This window comes from Eptatretus burgeri, chromosome 5 (genome assembly GCF_056783735.1).
Source record: "Eptatretus burgeri isolate ZD-2024b chromosome 5, Ebu_testis_v1, whole genome shotgun sequence".
In the NCBI taxonomy this organism is placed as follows: Eukaryota; Metazoa; Chordata; class Myxini; order Myxiniformes; family Myxinidae; genus Eptatretus; species Eptatretus burgeri.
In genome coordinates this window covers 34,537,877-34,550,852 of record NC_140965.1, presented here as the reverse complement: position 1 = coordinate 34,550,852, position 12,976 = coordinate 34,537,877, and the positions used below count along the sequence as shown (strand labels likewise).

Genomic DNA, 12,976 nt, shown 5'->3' with positions numbered 1-12,976 from the left:
TCCCATTATTGTAGTTCTCACATTATTAGTGATTCCTTCATCATCACGTTTACAGTCGGCATTGCGAATTACCCATATGCAAACTAGTGCACAAAGAATCGCGGTCGTGGTAAGATAGGTGTTGTTCATGTTGTCCCTGTCTCTGCTGGTATTGCAAGCTTACAATGTGTGGCGTGTATCCAAGCTGTCTTACCTTCACACTTTACCGCAGTCGGAGTGGTCAGCAGTACCTGAAATGGTCCTTTCCACCGAGGTTCCAAGGCTGTTTTCCTTGTGAAGTGTTTTATCAGTACATAGTCTCCTGGCTGGAAGGCGTGGTACGGCTCGTCCACTGGTTCGGGTAGGGCCTCTTTTACCCTTGTGTGTATCACCCTTGCGATCCTGCAGAGCTGTTTACAAAATGTCAGCAAGTTCTCATCCATCATTGTAATATTCGGCTTATCCATGTTTGTGGGGGCAGTCACAGGCAGCCGCATCGGCCTTCCCATTAGTATTTCATGAGGGGATAATCCTGTTTTCCGGTTTACTGTTTCCCTGATCGTGGGACACCTCATAAGGGATGCCAAATCGGCAGAAAAAGTTTTTTAGCAGGTGCTTTACCACGGTAGCGGCATCAGCCTTTGCACATGGGTATGCCTCTACCCACTTGGTGAACATGTCTACCACTACCAAAACATTGCTGAACCCGCATGATGGAGGCATTTTTATGAAATCTATTTGTAGGTGCACTAACGACCCCCAAGGGGCTGGGTGAGCTCCCAGTTCCCGTGTTTTTCCCTCTTTCTGTTGGTTATGCTGTTGACATACCTGGCAGCTTTTACAAACCCCTTCTGCTATTTTCCCAATTCCTGTTGCATACCAGGATTCTTGTACCTGTCTCACAGTCCCCCTCTTGCACACATGTCCATTCAGATGGGCCATGCGTGCAAGCCATGGTAGGATCTCAGTAGGCGCTATGACCTTCCCTTTGTTTGACCATAGTCCGTCTTCATCCACTGTTCCTCCTGCAACTTGCCATTTGTTTCGATCATTTAGCGATGCTGCAGTTTGAATTGCAATAATATCTGATAAGCTATACTGATGCAGCTTAATTTGTTCCGTTGGTAGTCGCGCTGGCATTACCGATGGGATAGGCAGGCCAGCCGCCTCCTTTGCAGCTTTATCCGCCTTGTCATTTCCTTTATCTATATCCGTAGTCAGTTTCTGGTGTGCGCGGCATTTGATAACCGCAACTTCCGCTGGCGCCGAAATACTTTTTAACAGCTCAGAAACTAACTCACCATTTTTTATGGGTGTTCCAGCAGAGGTGAGAAACCCTCGCATTTTCCACATCGCACCTTTGTCATGTACTACACCAAAAGCATAATTAGAGTCAGTGTATATATTTACCGAGATATCGGCAGATAATTCACATGCCCTTATAAGGGCACACAACTCCGCCTGCTGGGCAGAAAGATGTGAAGGCAGACGTATCGCTTCAATAACTTCACTGTCGGTGCACACGGCGTATCCTGCATGCCCCGAGCTGTCTTGGCCTCGATAGGCCGAACCATCGACAAACAAGGTGAGGTCCGGGTGTTCTAAGGGTTGATCCTTTAGATCCGGGCGCATGGTGGATACTTCTTGTATTGCCTCTGTGCAATCGTGAGGATCGCCGTCTTCTTCCGTTGGCAGCAAAGAAGCAGGATTAAGAACTTTGCATCTCTCAACCTGCAGGTTCGGCTGGTGTAGGAGAGTCGTCTCATACTGCATCAGGCGTGTGTTGGTTAAATGTTGTGTTTGCTTTTGGGTTAATAAAGCCGCAACGCAGTGGGGTACCTTTAGAGTAAGAGGGTGGCCCATTACGATCTCTGCCGTGCGCTTAACTGCGTAGCTGGCTGCAGCCACTGCTTGCAAACAAAGGGGTAGGCCGCGTTCGACTGGGTCCAGCCTTCGGCTGAAATATGCAATTGGTCGCTGGCGGTTGCCGTGGGATTGTGTCAGCACAGCCTGCGCAAATCCTTTTGTTTCGTGAGAATAAAGAAAAAATGGTTTCTCGTAGTCTGGTAGGCCCAAGGCTGGCGCCGTCGAGAGTGCTGTTTTTAGTTGGGTAAAACATTCCCCCATCTTCTCAGTCTACTTGATTACATTGGGCTGGTTTTTGCCCACGACAACATACAGTTCCTTAGTCAGGATTGCATAATCGACGACCCACTGTCTACAGTAGGTTGCCATACCTAGGAATCGCATCATCTCTTTCTTTGTGCGAGGGCGGGGAACTTCCGCAATTGAAGTTATCCTTCCCTTGTCCAATTCCCTCTTTCCATGTGAAATGTGGTGTCCCAGATACTTAACCCTTTCCTGCACTAATTGCAGCTTGTCCTTATTTACCTTGTGGCCTTTCCTTGCCAATGCCTGTAGCAGCTGCAGCGTATCTGTTTCACACGCTGCTTTGTTTGGGGAGCAAATTAGCAAGTCATCCACATACTGTAGCAGCACTGATTTACCCTCGAGGACAATATCTTCCAAATCTTTATGCAAAGCACGTGAAAATAAAGTGGGACTATCAGCGAACCACTGTGGCAAAACGGTCCATGTATATTGACGGCCCTTGTATGTGAAGGCAAACAAAAACTGCAATTCCTTATCAATGGGTACGGAGAAAAACGCAGAACATAAATCAATGACAGTAAAATGGGTAGAGCTTGCAGGTATAGACGTTATCAACCCCTCTGCACTTGGTACCACGGGGTGGATACTTTGAATCACCTCAAAGTGGACAAATCTCCACTTATTCTTCTATGGCTTTTTCACTGGCAGTATAGGCGTGTTACATGGACTTGAAACTTCTACGATTATACCTTGTTCCTTCAAGGATTCAATTACTGGTGCTATCCCGGCCTCAGCCTCTTTTCGGAGAGGGTATTGACGCACATTCGGCCAAGGCATTCCAGATTTGAGTTTAACCACTAGGGGCGTTGCCCCAATGATACGGCCCACATCATTGTCATGTCGGGTCCACAGTTCTTGCGGGACTTTTTCTATCAAACTTTCTTTGTTCCCTGTTTCATTTGCCATTTCCATCATCATCTCGTGCTTAGGTGGTAGATTAACCTCCTCCACCAATCCTCATAACATCTGTTCCTGAAAATCACAAATCCACCCTTCATCATTCGCTAGCTTATGCACTTGCCAATGCAACACTGTTGTCGTGCAGGTCAATACTGCCCCCTGCAGGCGATGAACCATAAAACCCAAATCCTTCGGGTGATACCCCCTTGCCGTAGTTATTGTCACATGCGAGGTCACTCCCGGCGGGTATTTTATCAATTGCCTTTGGGTTTCCGTGAGCTTAACCTCCATTGAAACACCTTCCTTACCAATCATCAAACGGCAAATCAGTAAATCATTGTGCATTTCCAGATGCGGAGCAATTTTCTCTGCAAATTCAACATCATTTCCATTCGCATCATAATAGATTGTACAATGTGGGGGATCATAGTAGGTGTGTGTCATTACTTGTGCATTGTCTAGCCACATTTGCATTTCCTTACTTTCGGCTAAGATTGCATTTAAACATATCAAAACATCACTAATCGGCTGTCTTGGCAGCCTCCACCAATAGACAACTGGGTGCGGTGTCATAAAAATCATCATTGCTGAATGTGCTTTATCCCGGGGAATATCGACAAAAACCCCTTTGTTTGTGCATGCTATCATACATCCCAACTTACACAAGTCCCTGCCTAACAGATTCACCGGTGTAGTGGTTGTGAGAAGGAAAGCGTGTTTTTCCTGCAAAGGTCCACATCTTACTGGTAATTGTGTCATTGCACTTAATGTCTGTATCTTGCCCCCTAACCCTACTACTTGTACATTAGCATTGGATTTTTCAACCCCTGGCAGCTCTTTGGCTGCAATAGTAGAGTGAGTGGCTCCCGTGTCAACTAAAAAGGAAAGTTTCTTACCTGTGACATCCAGAATGTAGGTCGGCTCTTCTGTTGGTGTTAATGTCAGCATCGCTCCTTGCACCACGAGGCCACCCGCGGTCTGTCAATATTACCTACCATCCTGCGGTTGGTTTGATCCTCCTTCCTGCTGGAACCCCGATCGTCGTCTTTGGGGGCAATCTCTTTTCCAATGTCCTGGTTGTCCGCACTGGAAACATACTTGCGGCGCTGTTGGTTGTACCTGCCCTTGGCCTGCTGCAGTTCTTGAGCGGGTCTGTGGTGGCGCTTGTGTCCAATTTTTGTTTCTTCCACTCCCTCTCCTGGGCCGTTCGTCCTGTGCTGCTGGTGGGGTTCTTTGCAGAACTCTCCTTAGTCGTCCCCATTGTCTGGCTGCTTCCTCTTCTGAGTCTGTGTCATCTTCCTCCAGCTCCCACTTTCGCCAATCCTTATCATTTCTTTTTTCTACTGCTTTGTCTAACAACACCATCTGCAACACTTCGTCTTTAATTTTTGCCTTTGTGTTCTCCCTTTCTTCCGCTCGGTCCATACATTGATCAGCCGCTATACAAATCTGACTTGCCTCTTTGCCCTGCCAACCTAGCATTACATACTTTAATTGCTTCCTAATTTGAGGTCTGAGCCCTTCCATTACGAAGTTTGTCAATGTTCGCTGCGGTATATCTCCCTCAACTTGAAAACCTCCATATTGTAAGAGTGTTTGTATTAATCTATCCATGAATTCGGATGCCCGTTCCCCTTGAAGTTGCTTTGTTTCATAAATCTTATCCCAATCTAGTGCTGGCGGTCGCAACGCTGTTTCAATCTCATCATACAGGTGCTGTCGCTTACTTTGCCGATCTGCGTCGGTGCATCCTGCTGGTTCGTTCGCTGTCCACTCAGCACCTTCCCGAGCTTTCTTCCACACATATGGAGACAACACAGCTTGACATAACACCCCAATGTCGTTATGTGTACAGCGGTGTGCCTCAACCCACTGCGATATTAATTCCTTTATTGCTCCTGCATTTCTTCCCTGATCTAACACTCTTTCCTTCATTGATCTTAATTAGCTTTCTTTAAACGGATGTTATTAACATATGCAGATGGATTACTTGCATTACTTCCCTGAGCTTCCCGCCCTTGTACCACCATTTCGGAGGCAGTTACAGGGGCGGGAGTAATCTCAATCTTTGGAGAAAATTCTTTAACCTGTGTTTCTAATTCCAACAGTTTCCGCTTTACCAAATTTCTAGGCACTTCACTTACTTGAAGGACCTCCTCCTCCCATAATTTGCAAGCTTCAAGGTCTGGCTCAGGTTCTAACTTATCACTTGTCCGTTGTTCTAATCGGCATGACAAGTTATCTATAATTTCTGCTCTTAAGGAACCCCATCTCGGGAATGGGTGTGTGTCCTGTTTTGTCCACTTATACCACATTGCCAATTGAGTACATGACTTAACTCCATATTTTTCATACATCATTCCCGCCACGGTATTCGTGGGCGGTGCATTTTTATCCGACTTTGGTTTCACAAGCTTATTCCCCATTTTCCTTGGTCCTTCCTAGAGTATTTCTTGGGTCGGGACAGTGTTTCCCGCCTGGGGGTGATCTTGGGCTGGGTCGGGCGTCTTTCACCTTTCCACGGACCCTCACACTCCCTGGCACACCTCCCGCACACTCAATCTCTCAACGGAATCTCCAATTTGGACCCTGTCCCTGAGATGTTCTTGGGTTGCCCCTTCCTGGGTTTCCCTCAACCTCACAATGGACCCTTAACCCTTCCCGGGGTACCCCCTTTTGATGTGTAAAAAAGCTCCTTCTCCCCCTTGTTCTTTTAAGATAAGGAGAGATCACAAAGAGCAGTGAACTTGTATGCCCTGGTGCGAGAAAAGAGGCAGTTCTTCTTACCTTATCTTTAAGCCGGCCGGCTTCTGTCCTCCTTTGTCTCACCAGGGCAGTCTCGCCTTCCTCCTTGGTCCGTCTTATCCTGCCGACTACGCCAAATGTTGGGACCACCGCGTTGCACCGCTGATTGAGATCGAGCGCTGTCCACACGTCTGGTCTTGGTAGAGAAGAGCTTTAATTCACACCAAACATGTATACATGGAGAGATATAGAGAGAAACAGAATACCCACAGTAGTCCAGCTCAATCTAACTCTGCTAGCTTGGCACTCTGGCTTGCCTTATATACAATTTGTCCTGCCCCTTGTGGGACCATCTGGTTTCAAGATTGGCCCAGCTCCCATCACTGCTTTCTATTGAGACTTTGTTTCCCAAAGATCAATTTCCTCCAAGGGGTAAAAGCCAAGTGCTGATTTCCTCCCTTTGGGCTCTAAAAGCCATCTGGTTTGGTCATTATCCGGCCAGGGAGCTAGGAAGACGGATTACTTTTTAAGAGCCTTTACCTTCCTTTCCTTATTCCACTCCTTGGAAAGTGGAAGCAGTTGTTGTGCCATGTCAAATGGCACTGATTTACGATCGAGTTTCCTTCGGCTCGAGGCTTGTTTATGACCAAGCTTCCTTGGCTCAAGGTTGATTTACGATCGGGCTTCTCTTGGCTCAAGGTTTTTACAAGGGTAATAAAAGCCAGTTGCTCAGCCATGTCACAAAGAAAGACAATACATGCTTTGGCTTTTAACACAGCCAAGAACTGCAGCTGTTAAGAGTGCTCTCTAATGAATGCCTTTGGCTCTTTCTTTTACTTTTGATTGTTAAAAAGTAATTCTGCTAACAAATGGCTATTCTCAGCTTGGGAGAGATGCAATCTCTCAATATATATATATATATATATATATATATATATATATATATATATATATATATATATATATATATATATATATATATACATATGTATATTTACACATAAACAGAGACATTTTGAAGGACATTACCACCAAGCTTTTCGTTGTTCTCTCTTCAGGTGAAATTCGCACAAAGTGAGTGAGTAATGAAGAACAGTCTAATCCTCCTATCAACAAAGTCAATTCTGATTGGATGTTCTCGACTGATGCGTCATCACCTCCCAACAGTCTAGGTGGGAGGAGCCTGTTCAGTGTTCAGCTCTCCAATTGGAGGTTGCAGGGTCTAAGGCTGTTGTAGAATCTTCTTCATAACCATCCGTGATCATGAGACGAGTTTGTGTTCCTCTTCTTCTTCTTTACACAAATTGGCAAAGCAAGTGGACAAACTCTTTTCGCCGACATAACATAGGGTGCATGGAATAGATAAATGTCGCCTCTATTATTCGGAGATGTGTTATACTTCGTCCTCAACTCAATATCTTGAATGCATCCACATCATAATGTTCAGCACAGTTTGCATTCTCAATGAAATGCTGTCAAACAGTAGATGCACACGATGTTGGGATTGAGGCTGGGACCTTCCGGCAAGCGCGTACCGGCTGTATTCGTGTACCAATTGTGTTTTTCCTGATGGACAAGGGATATGCTGTTTGATTCTGTCAGTCAGAGTCAGGGTAGTTTTGCCTGCATACCGAGCATCACATTGGCACTTGAACTCATTCGTAACATTGTTAAGTTTTGAGGCAGGCAGAACATCCTTCTTAACTGCAGGAATCGGACGTCGAGAGGTGAAAATCACTCTTGGATCAACAGCCAGATACGTGTTTGAAACACATCTTTTGATTTGTTCCTCATGTCTTTGTGACATTTTTCCTTGCCAAAGAATCTGGATGTAGATCAGGCACTTTTCAGGACCTGTCTTCCGTTCATCTTTAGCAGTGAAGAATTTGTGCATAAACCTCCTGATGAGATATATATGTATATACACTCAGGATATCCATTCTCACTGTGGATGCTGACAATCTTGTCCATCTCTGTGCGAAGCTTGGAGTTGGAACATGTCCTCTTTACAAAAAAGGGAGGAAGTTTTTGCAGAGTTTGAGCTTTTTTATGAGCAGTTGAGTCAACATTATGCAGTTTCCATTGAAGCAGATCAGGCTGAAGGCTCGACTTTGTGATTTAGCATATGCCTACTGTGGGGCCACAAACGACATTTCTGACTTGTATTTACAAAGGCAATACATGAATGCCATGAATAATTTAATTTAAAAAAAACCTGAAATCCACATCTGTAAACCTGACAAAGGCTCTGGTGCGGTTATTTTAAACCAGGTGGACGACGTGAACAAAATGTTGGTTATTCTCCAGGATCAGTTTAAGTTTTGACAGCTGGGAAGCGTGGATACACATGACCATACGTCACATTTGGAGAATGAAAACGGTAAGAGATTGCTCCAACTGCATAAACATGGTGAACTGTCAAGGGAATATTACAAGAGGATCAAGGCGGTAGACTCTCTTCGTCCAAGAATGTATGGTCCACCGAAGATTCGCAAGCAGAATGTTCTACTGAGACTAATTCTGTCCATGGTTGGCTCTGCCCAGCATCAGCTGGCGAAATGGCTGGGAGAGTTACTGCAACCAGAGCTCCAGTTGGTCTCCAGGTTTGTCAACAAAGATTCTTTCACTTTTGCTGATGCTATAAGGGAGAGGAGACGTGTCCTACTGGTTTGGAGAATGTAATGTGTTCTTTTGACATTATAATGTGGATGCATTCAAGATATTGAGTGGAGGACGAAGTATAACACATCTCTGAATACAAGAAACGAGATTTATCTATTCCATGGACCCTATGTTATGTCGGCAAAAAAAAGAGTTTGTCCACTTGCTTTGCTCATTTGTGCAAAGAAGAAGAGGAACATGAACTCGTCTCATGATCACGGATGGTTCTGAAAAACATTCCACAACAGCCTGAGCGGCTCTGCCTCAGACTGTGCAACCTCCGATTGGAGAGCTGAACACTGAACAGGTTCCTCCCACCTCGACCATTAGGAAGTGATGATGCATCAGTGGAGAACGTCTCATCAGAATTGACTTTGTTGATAGGTGTCAATTAGACTGTTCTTCTTCATTATTCACTTTGTGCGAATTTTACCTAAAAAGAGCACAACGAAAAGCTTTGTGGTTTTCTTTTTATGGGAATGTCATTCAAAATCTCTATGTCTGTATTAAAGTTTTGTAGTATCCAGCATCATATATATATATATAGATATATATAGATATATATAGATATATATATATATATATATATATGTAATATTGGTTCGTGGGCACCAGCAGTGACCACTATTTTCGTTGTCTGTGTGTCTGTCTGTCTGTTTGTGACTCTCTCCAGAGCATAGCTCCGTGATGTTTGATGCGATCTTGATGAAACTTGGCAATAAGCTAGATATCATGGTGTAGTTGTGTGTTTTTGTATGAGGTGTCCCACGCCCCTTGTGGGTGGAGCCATGCCCACTTGAACTTTTTATTTTATGAATTTTTTTATTTTTTTTTTCTCACAATTTCATTTCCTCGAAGCTGTGCGTAATGTCCATAAGTACAACATATAAAAGAAATCCGATTTGATTTGGTCAATTTTGACGGAAGAGATAGGTTTTTACGGTTGGGCTTCCTCAATAATGCCATTGAACCGTGTGTGTGTGTGTGTGTGTGTGTGTGTGTGTGTGTGTGTGTGTGTGTGTGTGTGTGTGTGTGTGTGTGTGTGTGTGTGTGTGTGTGTGTGTGTGTGTGTGTGTGTGTGTGTGTGTGTGTGTGTTTCTCTGTGACCTATGCACGTGAAAAGTACTCGACTGATCCTCACCAAACTTCACATGCTGACAGAACATGTACCCGGGAGTGTCCCGATGTAAATGAATTGTACGTCCGACTTCCGGTTTCCGAATTATGACGTCATCACCTGATTTCGTAACATTAATTTTTCAAGTTCAGCCGATTGACATGGGGCCAACGCCATATACAATATATCTAACATATGATTTTAAGTTTTTGTTTGTCTGTTTGTTACTTACAAAATCTAAAGATTTCATAAGTATATTGATGACTTCCATCATCTGTTTGTGTGTTTGTTTGGAGGCACGATAACTCGAGAACGGAAGAAGCTACCAATGTCAAATTACACCACGTGATTCAGAAGGGTGATGGCTAGTGCTGATTAGATTTTGGTCAAAATCGGTCAAAGGTCAAGGTCACAGTGACGTCAAACATTCGATTTTTGATGGTTTGGTACAGAATCATCATAGAAACTTCTGGTTTGCGTCGCTACCTTCTCCAAAGACAGCTTTTATTGGACAAGGTCAGAGGTCAAGTTGACGATTTCGTAAGTACCAGTCTATGACTGCTTGTTTGTTTGTCTGCACACGCTAATCTCCTGAAAGATGAAAGAGAGGAGCTAACCACTGGGAAAAAAATGTCGGGATGGGCCCCGGGAAGGTTATAGGCTATGTGGCAAGGCCCCTCGGCTGGGGGGGGGGGAGGAGGTGTGTTTCCCCCTCACCAACACCCTTAGCCTATGACTGCCATGGCCCAATAGGCAACTGATACTATGCTCGCGTCAGACATATGTATAGAAGATTAAATTCATTCAAAAAGAACCCAGGCAAGGCTGGGTGCATTCACCTAGTATGTATATATATATATATATATATATATATATATATATATATATATATATATATATATATATATATACATATACATTCAAGAGGTGTGTTAAAAAGGTATCCAACCTTAATTTTTCGTGCGTAAACAAATGAAGCTAGGGAGGTGTGGTTTGGTGTACATATGTAGGCGATCCTAATCCGTATGCGTGAATATTTTCCCGCCTGCAGAAGCTGTCAGTCGCCGACAGACCGCCGATGAGTGAGGAAGTGTAAGTGAGCACTGTCGGATTTTCTGTTTTGACAAAATGACGGAAAAACTTGAACAACGCTACTGCAACAAATTTTGTGTAAAGCTTGGCGATTCCCAAGTGGAAACGATCCGCAAGTTTCAAGAGGCCTTCTGGAACGAAGCAATGGGCACCACACAGATAAGAGTGGTGCAACCGCTTCAAAGATGGTCGCACATCAGTGGAAAGTGAAGCACATTCTGGTAGGCCCTCAACATCCCGAAATGAGATCGTCATTGACCAAGTGAGGACCCTGCTGATGCAGGATCATCTAATCACAATCAGAGAACTTGCAGATGAGGCGGGCGTCAGAATTGGATCCGTTCATTCCATTGTGTCTGCGGATTTGGGCTTAAGGAGAATCTCAGCGAAGTTCGGACCAAAGCTGCTAACGATTGAGCCGAAGCAACTCCATTTGGAGATCGCACAGGACATGCTGGAGACTGAACAGTGATCCCAACTTCTTCAACACAGTGATCACTGGCGATGAGACCACAGTTATCCGTCATTTTGTCAAAAACGAAAATCCGACGGCGCTCACTGACACTTCCTCACTCATCGGCGGTCTGTCGGTGACTGACAGCTTCTGCAGGCGGGAAAATATTCACGCATACGGATTTGGATCGCCTACATACGTACACCAAACCACTCCTCCCTAGCTTCATTTATTTACGCACGGAAAATTAAGGTTGGATACTTTTTGAACACACCTCGTGTGTGTGTGTATATATATATATATATATATATATATATATATATATATATATATGTATATGTATATATATGTATATGTATATATGTATATGTATATATGTATATGTATATATGTATATGTATATATATATATATGTATATGTATATGTATATGTATATATATATATATTTCTTCTTCTTCTTTCGGCTGCTCCCGTTAGGGGTCGCCACAGCGGATCATCCGTATGATCCGCATCGTGATTTGGCACATGTTTTACGCCGGATGCCCTTCCTGACACAACCCTGGTCGCCTCTTACGACACAGGGATATGGTACACCTATTTTAACGAGGTATACACCGGCCCAGTACACTGGTACTCATTTCGCCGACCTCGGAAGGATGACAGGCTGAGTCAACCCCCTGGTGTATTAATTCAGTGGCCCAACGGGGCTTGAACTCAGGACCTTTTGGATTCCAAGCCGCTGCCCTAAACACTGTGCCAACACCAGGATATGTATGTATGTATGTATATATATATATATATATATATATATATATATATATATATATATATATATATATATATATATATATATATATATATATATATATATATATATATATATATATATATATATATATATATATATATATATATATATATATATATATATATATATATGTGTGTTTCTATAATGAAATGTAGTTGTATTTTCTGTCTGTTCATTGATAGAATCTGCCCCACCAGTAGAAAACCCCATCATATTGTGTACTTTTGGAATCCTCTTGGAAAAGTGGGATGCAAGAAATCCTGTTCAGGGAAGGGGAACACCACGAATCTCTCGATGTAAATGAGTATCGTATCGTGCCACCTTGTGGAAGGCAGTATTACATATCTCCATGCTCACAATTCTCGCACCCAACAACCAGATATGACACGTCCATCCAGAGGCACTGCAGTAATCATTATTGTGTGGTGTTGCTTTATTGTATCGTATTATTGCCTGTTTTGCCGATTGCCAGTATCTATTGTATTGATCGTTATTATATTATTGCTACAATATTGGCTCACCTGGACTATAGTCCAGTGAGCTTGTACGTTTGAACAGTGTGTGTAGGTGAGTGAGAGTCGGACAACACTTTCGTGATTTATTGCTTCAACCAAACAAACTATTTTGATGAAACTTGGTCACAAATTTCTTATCTGATGCCTAACAAAGGTTTATTGACCACATCAAAATCTGCACGTATAAAGGGTGGGCGTAGACCCCCCTCCCTCCCAACATCCCCCTACCCACAAAAAATGTATTTGCTCTCTTCTCTGAAACGACACAAACAAACTTGACAATTTGACCACAACCTTCATCACCTGTGATGTACCAGTGTGTTCATTGCATTAAAAAAAATTGGGGTCTCGGAGGGGGGTGGGGGGTTTGAGTGACTGTTGCTCTTAATCCAGGTGAGCTTCAGGGCATGCAGTCCTATTGTTAGCTCACCTTGAATGTAGTTCCAGGGACCTTGGCAGATGTTGCATTTGCCTGTCCATCCATTAACACTTGCAACTTCTCTGAAGCTACACACATGATTTCGATGAAACT

At 43.7% G+C, this 12,976-nt stretch overlaps 1 protein-coding gene and 1 pseudogene across 5 annotated transcripts in view; one reads left to right on the top strand and one right to left on the bottom strand.

Annotated features, from left to right (window-relative positions):
- The window catches only part of LOC147026204 (endogenous retrovirus group 3 member 1 Env polyprotein-like), a 3,676-nt pseudogene extending 2,862 nt beyond the window's left edge, over nt 1-814 (bottom strand).
- LOC147026203 (flavin-containing monooxygenase 5-like) overlaps nt 1-12,976 on the top strand; it is an 88,123-nt gene that overhangs the window by 15,801 nt on the left and 59,346 nt on the right. Inside the window, exon 1 of one of the 5 annotated variants that reach the window (XM_085881383.1) lies at nt 10,648-10,666. The exons of the other annotated variants lie outside the window; for them this stretch is intronic. The gene's annotated coding sequence lies outside the window, so the exon portion shown is untranslated. Of the gene's footprint in view, nt 1-10,647; nt 10,667-12,976 lie in introns of those variants that run through there. 5 annotated transcript variants of the gene reach the window in all.